This window comes from Rattus norvegicus, chromosome 18 (genome assembly GCF_021556685.1).
Source record: "Rattus norvegicus strain SHRSP/BbbUtx chromosome 18, alternate assembly SHRSP_T2T, whole genome shotgun sequence".
NCBI lineage: Eukaryota > Metazoa > Chordata > Mammalia > Rodentia > Muridae > Rattus > Rattus norvegicus.
In genome coordinates this window covers 82,901,791-82,920,949 of record NC_141551.1, presented here as the reverse complement: position 1 = coordinate 82,920,949, position 19,159 = coordinate 82,901,791, and positions in this window count along the sequence as shown.

The following is a 19,159-nucleotide window of genomic DNA, read 5'->3' as shown; positions in this document are numbered from 1 at the left end:
TTCTTATATTTATCCATTTCCTCCTCCTGAGGCTGACTACCATATTCCAGCTATCAAAATATTAAAGACTAGCAGTTAAAATCCCCGTTTTTAACTACCCTTACTAACATGTCCAATTAAAATTAAACATCTCCTCCTAACACAGGATGTCCCCTTTACTTTTGTAAACCACCATTTTCCTATGCGTCATGTATGTTCCTTCTCTATACAGAGATACTCCTTTGTTGCTCCTCAAGGTTAACTACTCCTTCCCTTTCCCCATTATTTTCTTCCCCTTATTCTCCTCTATCTCCTGTATTTGTCTGATTTTATTGGATATTTTTTATTTACACTTCAAATGTTATCCCTTTCTCCAAACCAAACACCCACCCCTTCCTGCCTCCCTGCTCTGACATTCCCCTACACTGGGGGTCCAGCCTTGGCAGGACCAAGGGCTTCTCCTCTCATTGGTGATTATGAAGGCCATCCTCTGCTACATATGCAGCTGGAGCCATGGGTCTGTCCATGTATCCTCTTTAGGTAGTGGTTTAGTCCCTGGGAGCTCTGTTTGGTTTATATTGTTGTTCTTCTGTGGTTGTAAACCCCTTCAGCTCCTTCAATCCTTTCTCTAACTCCTCCAATGAAGACCTCACTCTCAATTCATCTGCTCATATAAATCTTCTTGTCCTAAGAACTTGGTCTTGGGGGACCTGAGCTGATACCCATTCGTTCAATAAGGAAACAGAATAATGAATGCATGTTTTCACATAGCTGGATTCTTCCAGTATCTAGTCCAGCCACCTGTGCTGAGGGATAGTGTCAGCCACAGTGGACAGATCTTCCTGCCTCAGTTAATGTATTCCAAGTTAGTCCCCACAGATGTGCCACACGTTAACCTGGTTTTGAAAATCCTTCACTGAATCTTGATTCCCAGGTGTTTCTAGATTGTGACAATTTGAAATCACAACTAGTCACCACCACAATCATACACTAAAACATTGATTTTAAAGCCTTTGACAACTGAACATTTTCATGTTTACCTCAAGAAGAAGTTATCAGATAGGAAATATTTGGATAAGCATAAAATAAGTACATATTTTAATAATCTATCCCTTAAGGGGCTAGAAAGGTTGTTTCACAGTGAGACTAAAGATGTGATTTTAAGTTTCCACACTAAAAAAAAAATCAGTTCAGTGGCAAAAACCTAAATTTCTACCCCAGGGAGATAATGATAGGAGGATTCCATGATTTTGTTTGCCATAAATCTTGTGTGCCTACAAACACATACATACAGAAACCCTCAAGAGCACAGGAAAAAACCAACCTATAACATAATTGAGTTCTAATACACACACACACACACACACACACACACACACACACACAGAGAGAGAGAGAGAGAGAGAGAGAGAGAGAGAGAGAGAGAGAGATGGGTATCATGGGTATCAATTAACAACCACAGAGCAAAATATTTTCATTGTATATCATAAGTAAAAGAAAAATTTTCATATATTTTTCTAAGTAATATCACAGTGAAGTTTTAACAAAGGGAAAATACATAAATACAGTTTAAACACTTAGGAATGATATCTAAAATGCTTTTTGCTAGGGTACCAAATTTCAGTAGAATTAATGTATACTGTTTAAAGTGCAATCCTTATTTTGAGTTGAAATTCTTCAAAAAACAAGATGTATAGGAAATAATGTTTGAATGGATATTGAAAACAATAAATTTCTGTATGGTGCACTAATCACTTTTCCGTGTAATTTTATTGCAAGGCAAAGCAAGTTAACATGCATAACTTGTGTGCATACGAATAGTGCTTAATCCTTATATTTTATGAGGGAAATTGCTGATTTACTGGAAGGGGAAGCTATAAAACACAACTCTCTGTTACTTAATTAATTTAGAAATATTTTCTTCAGAGTATCATACACTTAAAAGAAAGTATGTGTTGTCCCTTTAATTATAATACATTTTCAGGGTACTGATTTTGCATTTGAATGAACATAAATCTTTTATATCAAAAGTAGGTATAAGATTTTATTTTCTTATAAACATTTTAGAATAAAATTTGGTTTCTAAATTCCCTTAAATGTTCATGTTTTCTTTTTAGTGATATAGGCAGTTGAATGTTACATCTATTTATAAAACTTTATATTGTTATAAACAGTGCACCTAGCTTCAGTTATCATAACTTAAATCACTCTTATCTATTACATAATTATTTGAAGTTATGGCTTATAAAAATATTACAGTAATTTTAAATTTAATAAAAAAAGAGTCCTACACTTTGTCAACCCAGGTTTTATTTGAACATACAGAACATATTGTTTGAGTATTATATTAAAGAATTCGGAGCACACAACATAAAATAATTTTAATTAATTTATCAAGGTGTTTATTTGAATATATTATCAACTAAAAAGTTCTATGTTATGAGGTACAAATTCTATTCAGTTTTGTATATCACCTTGGAAATCCAGAGCAACATCTTAGACTATTAGTTCTCAACCTGTGGGTTGTGACCCCTTTGGGACTCAGCCAAACCTTTCATAGTGGTTATATATAAGAAATCCTGTATCTCAGAGAGTTACATTACATAACAGTAGCAAAATTACAGTTATAAATTGGCAATGAAATAATTTTATGTTTGTGATTCATCACAACATGAGAAAATGTATTAAAGTGTCATATGACATACAAAAGATTTCATAGACTCCTCTTTGCATTAGTGAGTCAGTATTCCAAACTTTCACAGTAGAAATTGGTTCCTCTAATGTAATCTTTCATTTTCCATAAAATACATTTAAGTACTTAGATATGTGACTTACTGGGTACAATGGAGTGTTGAGTGCTTAGGCATGGTGTTCTGTTTATAATTTTTTCCTTTGAGTGCTTCTCAACTGAATGCTTAATCTCATAACATTACAAGAAAGAAATTAAATAAAGAATTAGCTTTCAAATAGCATTGCATTTGGACATTATTATAAGGGAAAACAAAGATGAGCTAGTATCATGAAGTGGAGAAAATATAAATTTAATAGTATATGTAGTCTTTTATATTTTGAAATTTTATGTGAACTCGGGTATGGTAATAATGGCAATAATAAGCCTTTATCCAGGCTTATTGTATGAAATATCTTCATAGCATGCTACTTAAACACTATTTATATTATGAGCTAGTTTTCTACCCTAAATAATTAGTCAACACAGTAAAAACCTCAGGAATTACAGACAGCAATTTTTCAATCATCTGACAATTTTATGGGTCAAGAAAGAATACAAAGTGGTCTGCAAGATAATTCGGGTCTTAAAGGTTCCTACCACAAAGAAGGAATTCAATCTCAGGGACCAATAATGTGGGGGGAGTTGTCATTCAATATTCACTTCCACGCTTTGGTACATGTGTATGGATAAACACACACACACACACACACACACACACACTTACACACACACATATATACACAAAGAAAACAGTTTTTATGGAAAGGAAACATTTTTAATACATTCAAATACATTTATACTTAGTTTTCTATGATAAGAATGAGATGGATTAGACACCACACAGCAAATTCTTCTTTAACATTGTCATCCACTCTAAGTTCCTACTGGATAAAGAGTCCATTTGCTTAAAAACTACTAATTGTAATATTACACAAAGCATAGTATTTGTCCTTGCTACCTGAACTATATTATTAGTAGGTAAAACAATATCTGTGTTCAACCAAAGTTTTCTATGAATTTTGCTATAGAATCTTATGCAGAAATAAATATTGTATGTTAAAAAGGCATCAACTAAAATTATTTTATTGTATTATTATTATAAATGACACATAACAGTTATATATAGTATATGAGTGTTTAGATATATAATGTAGACTTACACAGAGAAGAAATCAGGTAATTAGCATGTCCATCACTCTACTTTGTAATTTGCTTGAGGTACAAACATGCAGAAACATCTCTTCTAATCATTTCTAAGTACATATTTATTTAATTACCAACACACAATTAAACAGTGTAAATTATTCCTTATCTTAACTCTTCTTCTATTCCTCCCCCAGTAACTACTGAATATTATCTTCTTGCTGTTTACAAATACAGTGTTTTTTATTTTGCATAGGCATAAGATCTGGTGATATTTACCTATCAATAACTGACTCATCTTGCTAAATACAAATGGAAGTGTATACTTACGTCTATATAGTTTGTCGCTGATATTACAAATAATAAAGACTTTTGTCATAATTATTACTGAATAAAATTCATTTGTGTGTGCAAGTTTTTAATCCCTTCATCCAATTTAGGTCAATTATAAATCATTCTTTTTGTTACTAACACAGTAATTTTTTTACAAGAATGCAGACATATCTACCCCAGATATTTGAGAATCTCTGGCTTTCTTTTAGAAACTACACCAGCTGCTGTTAGTTTGATCTTACGATACATGTATTCTCATTGCTTTCTGTAATCAGTGAATTTGCTTACATTCAACCAACAGTGCTAAAGAGCTACCTACAAGGACATATTTTCTTTTATTATAATTGCCTCTACACTCTTGTGAAATGATGTCTTAGTTTGATTTCCATCTATAGCTCCTGAATTGATCAGTGAGGTTAATCATGTATGACACCTATGTTTGTGTCCTCATTTTAAAAATATAAGTATAAATAGATCATTAGTTTTAAACTGCAATAGCAGTGGCAATCTCTAAATGTCTCTTATGTTGAGTATTGACCCCACATCAGAGCTATGTTACAATAATTATTATCATTCTCTGTGCTGTCTCTCAATTCTATTGACTGTTTTCTTTTCCATAATCTAATATGTCTCTATTTCTTCCTGATTCCTGTGATTTTTTTTAGGTTCTAACCAAAAATTGCCTAAATCTGTGATATGCAGCATATGTTCCTGATTTAATTTGGTATTGTCACCATTTCTGCCCTCACACTTAAGACTTTAGTCCTTGCCAAATTGATTTTTATTCATGGGATGAAATAAGTGATTCATTTTGTTCTTTTACATGCAAATCTCCAATTTGCCTTGCTCTACCCATTAAAGAAATGATACTTTCTTCAACATAAACCAGTAATTTCCTATCAAGGTCAGCTGGTTCTAAGTGGTGGAGATTGTTTCTTGGCTTGTATTTTTCCATTTATCAGTAGGTCAGAGTTTTACTTTGTTTTCTTTGAAAATAGCATACAGTTTTTAATTAGCAATGCCTCATAGATTTCATGACATAGAACTTTCTTCGTTCATGAGATTTTCTTATATGTATTTTGCTGTGATTATAAAATTAGAAATCCAAGGGACAGCACGTACTGGTGAGAATGTGGAGCAAGGAGAGCACTCTTTCCATTGCTGATGGGAGAGCAAACTTGTAAAATCACTTTGGAAGTAAATTTGGCAGTTTCTCAGAATATCGGGAATTGTTCCAAGTCAAGACCCAGCTATACCCTACTGAACATATAACCAAAAGGTGCTCTACCATACTATAACTTGCTCAGCTATCATTGTAGCACCTGATTTGTAATATCCAGAAAGTAGAAATTATCTAGATGCTCCTCAACCAAAAAATAATTAAAGAAAATTTGTTGTATTTATACAGTGGAATATTACTCAGCTATTAAAAATGAAGACATCACCAAATCACCCATAAAATCTTCCTCCCAAAATTTGTCCTGCCTACAAGATATGCAGGGATAAGTATGGAGCAGAGATTGAGGGAACGGCCAACCATGACTGGCTCAACCTGAAACCAATCCCATGAGAGAGAGCCAATGCCTGACAATATTAATGATACTCTTTTATGCATGCAGACATTATGCTTACTTAGCATAATGACTTTTTAAGAGACTTTATCCAGCAACTAATAGAAACAGATGCAGAAAACCATAGCCAAGCAATATGCAGAACTTAGGATGTCTTGTGGTAGGGAAAGGATTAAAGGAGCCAGAGGGGTAAAGGACAAAGATCTACAGAGTTAACTAACCTGGGCTAATGCGAGTCCCCAGAGTCTAATTCACCAACCAAAGAGCATGAGTGGGCTGGATCTAGGCCCTCCACATATTTGTAGCAGATGTCCAGATTGATCTACATGTGGATCCCCTAACAATTGAGGGGAGGCCTTACCCAGACTCTGCTATCTCCCTTTGGATCCTATTCCCCTATTTGGGCTGCCTTGTATGGACTCAGTGGGAGTAGATGCTGGCCAGGGTTACTAATGATCCACTATGCATCCTGAATAGGTAGAAAAACAGATATTTCAGAATATGGACTTCTTTATGTTTTGAATATTCATAATATGCACAAACCCTAATTTATGTATAGTATTAATGATGGCATAAATTGTATAATTAATGTTTAAGAACTTATGAAAGATATTACCAAACTTTTGTTAACCTTTATCTTAATCCTGTCACCTAAGAATAATTCACATTAGCATAAGCAGAGTTTGTTCACCTTATTATGAACTAATATTCAACAGTTTAAAAAATGTCTACTTTAATTAAACTATGTACTTGATATCTTGAACTTTTAAAAAATTATTGTGATCAATTTGAGGTTTATATATGTACGCTTACACATTGTATTCATACCTACAAGTATATTTTGTTTTATACTGCTTGTTTTTTATGTATTATTGAGGATATTAGAGATATCATCAAAGCAACTGTTTAAAAACAGATGAAAGACCCTGCAATATATCTAATATTCCTAGACTTATACTGCTAATAGGCCAAGAGTTATAGCTGTCTCTACGTGACTCCAGTCAGCTTCCTAGTGCATTTTATTTTTCTCTTCAGTGATGTCTTTTATCAGCACTCATACAGATAGGAAATTATTCTAACGTTGTCAAAACAAAAGAGGCCTGTGCCATTGACACTTTGAGAAATGAGTAAGAAAATGCAATTGAATAATGGATATGGTGGAAGGAGGTCCATGTTACATGTTAGTATGCATAACATATGTTTGAATTTACTCACATTTACTCTTAAATTCATTATATTCTTTAATGTGAATTATTTCTATCTTTATTATAATATATTCTTGAAAATAATGCGATCTCCTATTTTAATTTAGTTAAGTATCTCATGTGTGCAGAACTTGATACGTTCCAAACAGTTTGATACTGTATTAAAATTAGATTATTTTATACAACATTCCATACTCTCACAATTGAAAGCTAATATTTTAAATCTGCCTATGGTCTACATTTCAATTTTGTTAATGCCAGTAGGTTCTATTCACATTAATGCAGAAATAACAGATAATGTATGACACAGGCAGGAACTATAGTGAATATGTGTGGAGGAATAAGTAGCTGCTTAAATTACAATATGTACTTGATTCACAGGAAAGTGCAAATATTATCACCCAGAGACTTCTCTCATATACTAGAAGGCATAGAGAATAAAGAAGGTATGTGTTTCTAGCATGATATCCTCACACTTTTCAACTTTGTACAAAATTTGCAAAAGTACTATATTCTTTCTTCACTCTCCTTAATGAATTACTAATGGGTCTCACCCAGTTAATTCATCGTGAAGAACCTTATTTAACTATTTGCAGTATATGATGGTTTTATAATATATTCCTTCAGGATATCTAAGGATGCTAAATTTATTAAAAAATTGGTTTAACAATTTATCTCTAAGGGTTGGGGATTTAGCTCAGTGGTAGAGCGCTTGCCACACAAGCACAAGACCCTTGGTTTGGTCCTCATCTCTGGAAAAAGAAAAAAAAAGACAATTTACCTCTAAACAAGCTGTGACTATAATGTTTTTGACAATCTTAACACTTTTAGATAATAACCAGTTTCATCTATACATCAAATAAATTCACAATCTAGCAAAGATAAACAATTTATTTAGGTTAATTTTACAAGATATGCATGACATAAAATCGTAAGCTTTAATGAATGAAATATTTGTAATATGCTTATAATTTGCATGTAATACAGTATGTACTATATATAGATACATGCATAAATTTACATGTATTGTAATATGACATTCGTACATATATATTTAATGAGTCACAGTGGAATGATATTTCAGAAAAGATAGAGGAAAACAGAAGTAATTTATGTGCTCATTAAAATTAGACAGACACACATAAACACAGGAGGTAGAGATTAGAAATAGAGACAAAAACCAAAATAATGACAGTTTGTTCATGAATTTCATATAATATTTCCTGCCCAGGGACTTAAGGAATTAGATAAATTTAAACAAATTTAACCATATCAAAATATTGTTCCCTGGCGTAGAGTCATATAGTTAGCTTCAGCAGAACCAATCATAGATAAGAAAGCAATGACAACATTTGATACAAGAATTAATCTATATGTTCCACATTTACAAACTGTATGCTATTTCTAATGAAAAAAATCCAGAAATTGGTAAAAGTCTGGTACTGTGGCAACAATGTTCACTTTGTATTTTGCCTGAACTGGTTTTATATTTGCTCTCTTTCAACGTTGCAAAAATTAGAACAATGCTCATGATAAATCTTTAAATGCTTTAACCTTCTGCGCTCTTTATAAGCTGAAGGGTAATCAATAAATGGCAGAAAAACTGTGTGGGATTCATCTTTTAAGTCATTGTAATTCTTTCTCAATGCCAATAACTTGGAACACAAATGCCAAAACCAACTGTTGCTAAAATAATTACGTGTACTCAAAATACAGTAGAAAGAAATTCACTTTTTTAAACAAATATGTTAAATTAATTTTAGTAAATATGGTCCTCTAGCACTTTGTCTAAGCATAGGAACTTGTGCAGTTTGTACAACCACATTGGCATGTCAATTTCTGGTATCATTTTTCATGTCTTGTTTATGTAATCGTATTGTTGACATCTCATATATTCAGCTTCCCTATTATCTGGAGAAGATATTATCTCACAGCAGACACTCTTTAATGTTAATTTTGTACTTATTTTAACTCATAAAAGTCTATATAAATTAAACAATTGTGTAACTCACAAATAGATATATTGAGATAAATAATGATGCATGCAACCTTACTGATACCAAAACATTAATGTGGTTAATTGTGTTGAGATTTTATATCTGCTTTTATTATAATATCCTAGTTGTTAAAGATTATGAAATCTGTAAAATTCTAGTGTTACATCTTGATAAGTGAATGTATATCATATATGTGTGCATTCTATATAGTGTATATGTATGTATGCATATATTATTGAGTTTTTCGTGATCGTATTCTTTTTCTTCTAACTGTCATCATCTGTTTTCTATCTGAAGCAGTTTATTGGTGCGTCTTTCTACTGAGCTGTTATGTCTTGACATATTGTATGTTTCATTCCCTGCATCATCTCCATCTTCAGCAATTAAGATCCTGTCCGCTGCATGCTTTCACTGTCTGTGTGATTTCCCATTGTACCCGGAAATATTTCCCTGGCTTTGTCTACTTCCTCTGGCTCTTACAATCTCATCTTCCACATAGATTCCTGCACCTTAAAAGAATTATTATGACAAAGACATCTTATTTAAGCCAAAATGGTACAAGTTCTCTCATTCTCAGCACATTTTCCATCAATCATTTTATGAATTATCTATTTCACAAAGCTTGCCTTGTGCAACTTGAATGTTACTCTACTTTATAGTTATAACAATTTGTCATCGAGGAACACTTTATTACTGAGTTCTTATAGCAGAATAATGAGAGTAGGTTTTCCAATATGCCTATGAACTATCTAGTCTCAGGTTCTTGGACATGTAGGCAATATTGTGTATGGGATTCTGCTTATGCACTCATGCTTAAATCCAATCAGAAAGTGGTTATTACACCCATAACATGTGGTGCAGTTTTGTACAATATAAGATGCAAAGTCGTGTTCATGTAGCACGATGCAGTGTTTGCAGCTGGGTAATACAGATATTTATGTTCCCATATCTTTAATCTCTTACAGAATTAGACCTCTGATGTTTTTTTGATATCTTTTTTCTTTTCAAGATTCACTTTATTTTGGTTTTCTTTATTTATTTTATACCTTTTTAAAATTCTACTTTGTGTCTTGGCTTTTTAATTCATGTTGATATTTGTGTTTTAATGGTCTTCATTAAGGCATTTTTTCATATAGTTAAACAAGGAAGATACCTTCACCAAAGAAAAGACAAAATATTAAGCTCCTCACAACAAAGTCAAAAGGAGAGAAATACAACTTATAAAGTTACCTACAAAAACAAATATAACAGGAACCAACAGTCATCTGTCTTTAATATATCTCATATTAACAGACTCAAATTAACACAGACACAATCTCAGAGTAAAAGGATAGAAAAAGGTTTTCCAAGCAAATGGTCCCAAGAAACAAGTTGGAGTTGCTATTCTAATATCCAATAAAATAGACTTTCAATCAAAAGTTATCGAACAGGATGAGGAAGGGCACTTCATATGCATCATAGGGAAAATAAAAAAAAAGTTTCAAATCTGAATATCTATGCCCCAAATGCAAGGGCAACAAAATTCATAAAAGAAATTTTACTAAAGCTCAAAAAACACATTGAACCCCACACAATAATAGTGGGAGACTTGAACACCACAATCTCACTAACTGACAGGTCATTGAAACAGAAATTAAACAAAGATACAGTGAACACAATAGAGGTTATGAACCAAATGGATTTTACAGATATCTACAGAACATTTCACCCTAAAACAAAAGAATACCCCTTCTTTTCAGCACCTTCTCCAAAATCGACCACATAATTGGTCACAAAACAAACCTCAACCGAAACAAGAAGATTGAAATAATCCCATTCATAGCAGATCCATGGCCCAATGCTGGTCTCCAATAACAGCAAAAGCAAGAGAAAACCCACATACGTGTGGAAACTGAACAACTCTCTATTCAATGATAATTGGGTCAGGGATGAAATAAAGAAAGAAATTAAAGACTTCCTGGAATTTAATGAAAATGTTGTCGCATCATACTCAAACTTGTGGACACAATGAAAGCAGTGCTAAGAGGAAAATTCATAGCACTAAGAGCACTGGTAAAGAAACTGGAAAGATATTATACTAAGAATTTAACAGGCCACCTGAGAGCCCTAAAACAAAAAGAAGCAAAGTCACCCAAGAGGAATAGAAGGCAGATATAGTCAGTCTCAAGAATGAAATCAACCAAATAGAAACAAAGAGAACAATACAAAGTATCAGCAAAAGCAAAAGCAAAAGCTGGTTCTTTGAGAGAATCAACAAGATAAATAAACACCTAGAGACACTAACTAAAGGGCCCAGAGGTAGTATCCACATTTACAAAATCAGAAATAAAAAGGGAGACATAAAAACAGAAAGAGAAGAAATTCAAAAAATCATCAGAACCTACTACAAAAGCCTACACTCAACAAAACTGGAAAATCTAGATGAAATGGATGGTTTTTCTAGACAGATACCATGTAGCAAAGTTAAATCAAGCACAGGTAAACTTTATAAACAGGCTGATATCCCATAAGGAAATAGAAGAAATCATTAAAAACCCACAACCAAAAAAAGCCCAGGATCAGATGGATTTAGTTCAGAATTCTACCAGAACTTTAAAGAAGACCTAAAACCAATATTCCTCAAAATATTCCATAAAGTAGAAACACTAAAATCAGGGACAAGATAAGGATGCTCATTCTCCCCATATCTATTCAATATAGTACTTGAAGTGTTAGCTAGAACATTAAGACAACAAAAGAGATCAAGGGGATACATATTGGCAATGAAGAATTAAAGGTGTCACTATTTGCAGATGATATGATAGTACCCTTAAGCAAACCCAAAAATTCTACCAGAAAACTTATCCAGCTGATAAATAACTTCAGCAAAGTGGCCGGATATAAAATTAACTCAAATAAATCACTACCCTTCCTTTATACAAATGATAAATGGGCTGAGAAAGAAATAAGGGAAACAACTCCATTCACAATTGCCACAGATAATATAAAATATCTTAGGATAACTCTAACCAAACAAGTGAAAGATCTTTATGATAAGAACTTCAAGTCTCTCAAGAAAGAAATCAAAGATCTCAGAAAATGGAGAGATCCCCCATACTCATGGATTGGCAGAATTAACATAGTAAAAATGTCCATCTTACCAAAGAAAATCTACAAATTCAATGCAGTCATCTATCAAAATAGCCAACACAATTCTTCAAAGACATGCAAAGAACAATTCTCAAATACATCTGGAAAGGCAAAATCCAGAATTGTGAAAAGTATTCTTAACAATAAAAGAATGGCTGGGATCGTTATTCCTGAACGGAAGTTATACGACAGAGCAGTAGTGATAAAAACAGCATAGTATTGGTACAGACACAAACAGGTTGATCAGTGGATTAGGATTGATGGCCCAGAAATAAAACCACATACTTACAGAAATTTGAACTTTGACAAAGAAGCCAACAATATACATTGGATAAAGAAAACATCTTCAACAAATGGTGCTGATCTAAGTGGCAGTCTGTATGTAGAAAAATGAAAGTAAATCCATATTTGTCACCATGCACAAAGCTCAAGTCCAAGTGGTCAAGAACCTCAACATAAAACTAGGTATACTGAATATAATAGAAGAGAAAGTGGAAAAGAGACTTGAACTCATTGGCAAAGGGAATTTTCCTAAACAGAACTCCAATGGCTTATGCTCTGAAATCAAGAATCAACAAATGTGACCTCATAAAATTGCAAAGCTTTTGTAAGGCAAAGGATATTGTCAATAAGACAAATTGACATACTACAAAATGAGAAAATTTTTTCACTAACCCCTCATCCAATAGAGGGTTAATAAAAGAACTCAAAAATCTAACCACCAAAAAAAATGAACAACTCAATAAAAAAATGGGTTATCAAACTAAACTGATAATTCACAACAGAGGAATCTTGAATGGGTGAGAAGCACCTAAAGAAATATTCAGTCCTTAGTGATCAGAGAAATGCAAATCAAAATGAACCTGAGATTTCACCTTATACCAGTCAGAATGGGTAGGATCAAAACCTCGGGTGACAACATATGTTGGTTAAGATGTGGAGAAAGAGGAACACTCCTGCATTGCTGGGAGGATCACAAACTGGTACAACCATTCTGGACATCAATTTGGAGGTTCCTCAGAAAATCAGAAATAAACCTACCTAAAGACCGAGAAATACTACTCTTGAGAATATACCAAAAGATGCCCCACCATGCCACAGGGGCATATGTTCCACTATGTTCATAGTGGCCTTATTTGTAATAGCCAGAAGCTGGAAACAACCCAGATGTCCCACGACAGAAAAATGGAAACAGAAAATGTTGTTCATTTGCACAATGGAATACTACTCAGCTATTAAGAATGAGGACATCCTAAATTTTACAGACAAATGGATGGAACTAGAAAATATCATCCTGAGTGAGGTTATTCAGACACAAAAGCACATGTATGGTATGTTCTCACTAATAAATTGATATTATCAGGAAAAAAATAAAAACAAAAACGAACAACGTACAGAATACCCAGGATACAGTCCAAAGACCTCAAAAAGGTCAACACACTGAAGGGCCCAAGTGAGGATGTTTCAGTTCCCCTTGGGAGACAGAAGAAAGCAACCACAAGGGAGAAGGAAGAGAGGAACAGGGGAGGGAAAGGGGATTGGGAATGGGAGGATTGGGGACCTGATCTGGTATTGGGTGGGGGAAAAGAACTGAAGCTATGAGGGCCAGCAGAAATAATGGAAACAGGGAACCTTAGGAGGAAGGAGGTTGGAAGGACGCTCCAGAATGTACCAGAGACCTGGGAAGTGAGAGACTCTAGGGACTCTAAGGAGGGCACCCTAGATTCAATGCCCTACAGTGGGGAGGGTGAACTTGTTGAGACCATCTCTAGCAGAAAGACGGGGCATCAGGTGAGGGATAGGGTTGCTATCCCACAGTCAAAACTCTGACTCATAATTCTTCTTGTCTGAAAGAATTGCAGGGATGGAAATGGAGAAAAGCCTGAGTTAAAGAAGGTCCTGTGATAAGACCAAAGGGGGATCCAGATCATGAGAGGCCCCAAGACCTTTTACCATTACTGAGGCTATGGGGCACTCACAAAAAGGGACATACCATGACTGCCCTCCAAAAGACACAACAAGCAGCTGAAAGAGTCAGTTGCAGTTACCTGTACCCAATCAATGAACAGAAGCTGGTGACCTCCAGGTTGAACTGGGAAAAGTTGGAGGAGGGCAACCCTGTAGGAAGACCAGCAGTCTCAATCTGGACCCCTAGAACTCTGAGACACTGTATCACAAACCAAGCAGCATACACCAGCTGAGATGAGTCTCCCCAACATATGTGTAACAGGGGACTCTGGGTCTGGATTCAGTCAAAGATTCACCTAATCCTCCAGAGGTTAAAATAATTATTTGTTTAAAAGAAAGGTGTTTAAAGATATTTTTATTCTTATTTGAAGTTATTTTCTTTTATTTGGTATAAATTGCTTTTTCTTGAAGAGAATGAAACAGGGTTTCTGGATACTGGAGAAGACATATTATGTGAAGCTTTGCTGCTGTCGTGTTTCTTGGTATATATATGAGGTCTTGTTTTTGCTGGATGAGTTTTGCCTTCTTTGTCTGAGGTTGCCTGACCTGGGTGATAACCAAGTTTTGCAGATATAGAGTCCCTGACTCCCAGCTGAGTAGAGTACCACTAAGGTCCCTGTTAAAGAGCATTTCTGGGTCCCATTCAAGTGTTTTTATGTGTGAAGCTCCTGCTAGGTGGCTGCCCTGAAGGTGATCAGGGACCCAAAAAGAAATGAAGAGAGGCTAGAAGGAAAGGCTTAGATGGGTGGTGACAAAGAAGTAGGGTGAACTCGTTTCACCTGAAGACCAAGTCCCAAGGGAGTGGAACTGACCTAGGAAATGGCAGGGAGGATACAACTTGACTATGGATAAATTTGGAAAGGCTGAAATACAGGACAGGGAACAGAGACAAAAGTCTGCTACCTGCATCCCAGTGGTTCTGCAGTTGAGGGAGACAGAAAGGATTAGGGATGAGATAGAAAAAAAGATCAAGTGAAGTCACACAAAGAAAAAGGGGGACCCCTATTTCCTCACTCTCAGGTTATACATGCCCATTGTTTCATCAGGCTATTAGCATCTCTGCTAAATTTGTTATGCTATTCTCATATTTCATTTCCTAAATAGTTTTAGATGATTATCTCTCACTTTTAAGCTGCCTCTACAAAACTGACTTGTAAATAATGTTGGAGAAAATAATTTTAGATAGTGGTTCAGTAGTAACTACAATTCTCTGTATGTAGCAGATTTGTGTATACGTGTGTATGTGCTTGTGCCTTCATTCTCTTCAATTGTCATCCGCATTTTCTTGAAACACATCTTCTTATTTAACCTGATGGATCAAGCCCATTAATTCAGTTAGACTAAATTTACAAGAAGTTGGAGGAATCTGAGTGTTTCTACATCTAAGTCTTCTAGGGCAGAGAATCCAGAGACTTCCGGTGAGCCCTCTTGTTACATTGTGGATGAAATCAAAACTCTGCTTCTTATGTATGTGTAGCAAGCATTTTACTAATTCAGCCCACTTATCAAAATGTCCTATTTAACTAAAAATAACAAGAAAATAATCTAGTAATTATTTTTAATAGACATATTGTTTATAGAGTAGAGTATTTGTGTTATAATATTCTGAGAAGTTAATAAAAATACACGGTAATATGAAATCATAGCAAATACCTAAAAATAGACAGCTTTATCGAGTACAGGCTTGGAATGTATTTTGTCATATTTTATATCATTTAATTGATAAATGAGCAATTTAATATCACATATATACATCAATATTGCTGGCAGATACATGTTAAATGGGAAGTTCCAAATGGAAACAGATTGAAGTTTGAAAAATCAATATAGTATCCTTGCTAGAATGTGGCAAGTACTTATTGATTTTAGACATTGCCTTTACCTGCCTGGCACCCCACCCTTTGTACATTTTTCATTTTCTTATTACACCAAGACTGTTAGGTACTGCTACAGTCCTGGAATTAAGGAAGGCCCTTTGCCTCGTATTGTTTTGTTTTGTTGTTTGTTGGGATTTTCCTTTTTTGTTGTTGCTGCTTTGATTTTTATTGACTTGCTAGCAGGACTTTGAATAGTATAATTTTAAATTATATAAAATTCCCCAAAATTAATGTTAAAATATAGATGAACCTTTTCTGAAATTTGGGTTTTGTTTTTTAACCACTTATTTCTTCAACTCTCCATCATGTATCGTTTAGTTAGCACAGAGAAGTGATGACATAAAATCTAATCTAACCCTTCATTTATATTATATAGGGAGCGGCCTAGATTTCTTCTATTAGTTTTAGTATTTCAGGTTTCATATCAGGTCTCTGATCCATTTGGAATTTATGTGTGGCATATTTGGTTAGGGTATAATGTTATTCTTCTGCATGTGGTCGGTCATCCTGTTTCAAAGCAACACTTTTTTTTTGTAAATTCTTTCTTCTAGCTTATGTTTTTGGCATTTTTATCAAACATTTGTCATCTGAAACTAAGTGTACAAACATATAGCTTTCACGCTACATGTCCTTTATTTCATTGGTTAGGTTTATTCCTTAGTATTATACCTTTGAGGTTATTGTGAATGGGAATATGTGCATGATACCTCTGCATGATTTGTGTAGTTGTGTCTTCCTGCTTCCTTCCTAGTAGGATTTTTTTTCATGTTTTTCTTCATTTAGGATAATGTTACCTGTGGATTTCACATACATTTTTATTATGTTGAGGTATGTTACTGTATTAGTTACTTTATTAGCTGCGAAGGCACACCATGATCATTGCGACTCTTAAAAAGGACATTTAATTGAGGTGTCTAAAAGTTTGAGAGGTTCAGTCTATTAGCCCCGTGACAGGAAGCATGGCAGTATTCAGGTAGACATAGTGCTGGAGGAGTCATGAGTCCTAAAACTTGACTTGCAGGCAGCAGAAGGAAATTGTGCTGCACCGAATGTGATTTGAGCATATATGACCTCAAAGACTGCCTCCACTGCAAAATTTTCACCTACAAGGCCACACCTACACCAGCAAGGTTGTACTTCCTAGTATTGCCACTTCCTTTGGCCAAACATCCCAATACATGGGTGTGGGGGAGACATCCTATTCAAACCATTGTGTAAGGTGTTTATTGTGAAGTAATATCAAAATTGGTCCCTGTTGGGTTTTTTTGGCATTTATTGGGCTTATCAGTATATTTTTCTCTTTCTGTCCTTTTTTGTAGTTTATTAAACTTATTAACTTGAATGTGTTCAGCCACCCTGAATGTCAAGGATAAAGCCAGCTTCAAAGTGGGGGAAGGCCTCTGTGAAATGTGTCTACATTTTGGTTCTGGAATTTTTTTCAACCTTGAAGGATCATGATTAGTATTCCAATCTTACTTGACCTGGGTCCTTTTAGGCTGTTGACTTCATCTTTGTTTAAAATTAAAAGTTTTACTGAATCTGTAAATTCTATAGTTCTTTTATGTTATTCAGCTTCATAGAGCACAGGTATTTCTAATATTCCCTCATAATTTATCATTTCTTTTGGTGTCTGTTATAATGGTTTGCTAATCATTTCTGACTCCCTTAAATTGGGACCTCTCTTTCTTTTCTTTCTTTTGTTTTGTTTTGGCTTATTAGACCAAGGGTCTGTTGATATTGTTTATCTTCTCACAGAACAAACTTATTTTTGTACTATTCATGTACTAGTAATATTTTCTTTGTGCCTATTTCATTATTTTCTGCTCTGTTATTTCTTATTTCTTGGTATAGAATTGGTTGTTCTATGAATGAATAGATTGTGCTTGTTCTTGTTTTTCCAAATTTTGAGTGACATTACAAAGTTACTTAATTATGATCTTTCTTTATTATTTTATATAGGTATTTATGTCTAAAAATTTCCACCATAGGTCAAGGTTTTGTTTGTTTTGTTTTTGAGTTGTATTTTCATTTATATACAGATCAGGGAAATTTTTATTTCTTTCTTGACTTCTACTTTGACCCATTAATCATTATAATTACTGAGTTGTTCACTCATTAGGAGATTTTGTATTTATTAGATAATTCTATTTGTCAAATTTAAATTTTCATTGTGTTCAAACACGATACAAGGTGCTAGCTAGGTCAACTTTTTCAAAATATTTTCTTAACTTTGTTTTTAATTTAATTTAATTTTCAATCGAAAATATATTCTTATTCCCTACAATACATCCTGACAACAGTTTCCCCTCTCTCGTTTCCTCTCATGTACCCCTACTCCATTTTCTATTCTGAAAAGAACAGGCTTCCAAAAGAGAACAACTAAATGGGACAAATGAAGCTACAGTAACACAGGTAAGAAGCTCTCATTTTGAGGGTGGCAAGGTAATGCAATAGGAAGAAAGAGTGTCAAGAACAGGAAAAAGAGTCAGAGAAACACCCTCTCTCACCATTGGGAGTCCCACAAAACCACCAATCTAGTAGTCAAAACATATATCTAGAGAACCTGGTGCAGAGCCATGCAGGATCTGTTCCTGCTGCTTCCGACTCTGAGCTCATGTGAGCCCTCCTATGTAGGGCCATGCTTTCCTGGTGTCTTCCATTCTCTCTCTGATTCCAATAATCATTCCTCATACTAAAGACTAGATTCACAGTCTTTTTTAATTGTGCAAAATTATTTTTAGGATACAGGAAGTTGCCTATTTTAGAAAAGCTATTGTATGCTTCTGAGTAAATTTGTAGTCTTTGATGTATTGTAGATACATTAGATGTATTCTGTAGATATCTGTTAAGTCCATTTGGTATATGATTATTCTGATGATTCTATTTATTGTTTTTGTCTATATTACTTATGGTTAGAGAAATTTTGTACTATTCATGGATTGATATCAATCTATGTGTTTTAAAAAATATTTATTAAATTGTGTGCCCCTGGGATTAGAATAGGTGTATGTTTGGTGTAGTAATGTCTTCTAATCTAACTGTTCTCTAACTTAAAGAATAGTAGCCCTCTTTATCTCTTCTGATTACGTTTTGTTTGGAGTCTGATTTCTCAGTTATTAGGAGAGCCATGCTTAATTTCTTCCTAGTCTTAGGTGGATTGGAACAAATTGGAAGATGGTAAAACATGATCAAAATGTGTTGGATAATTTTTCTCAATAAAAATACA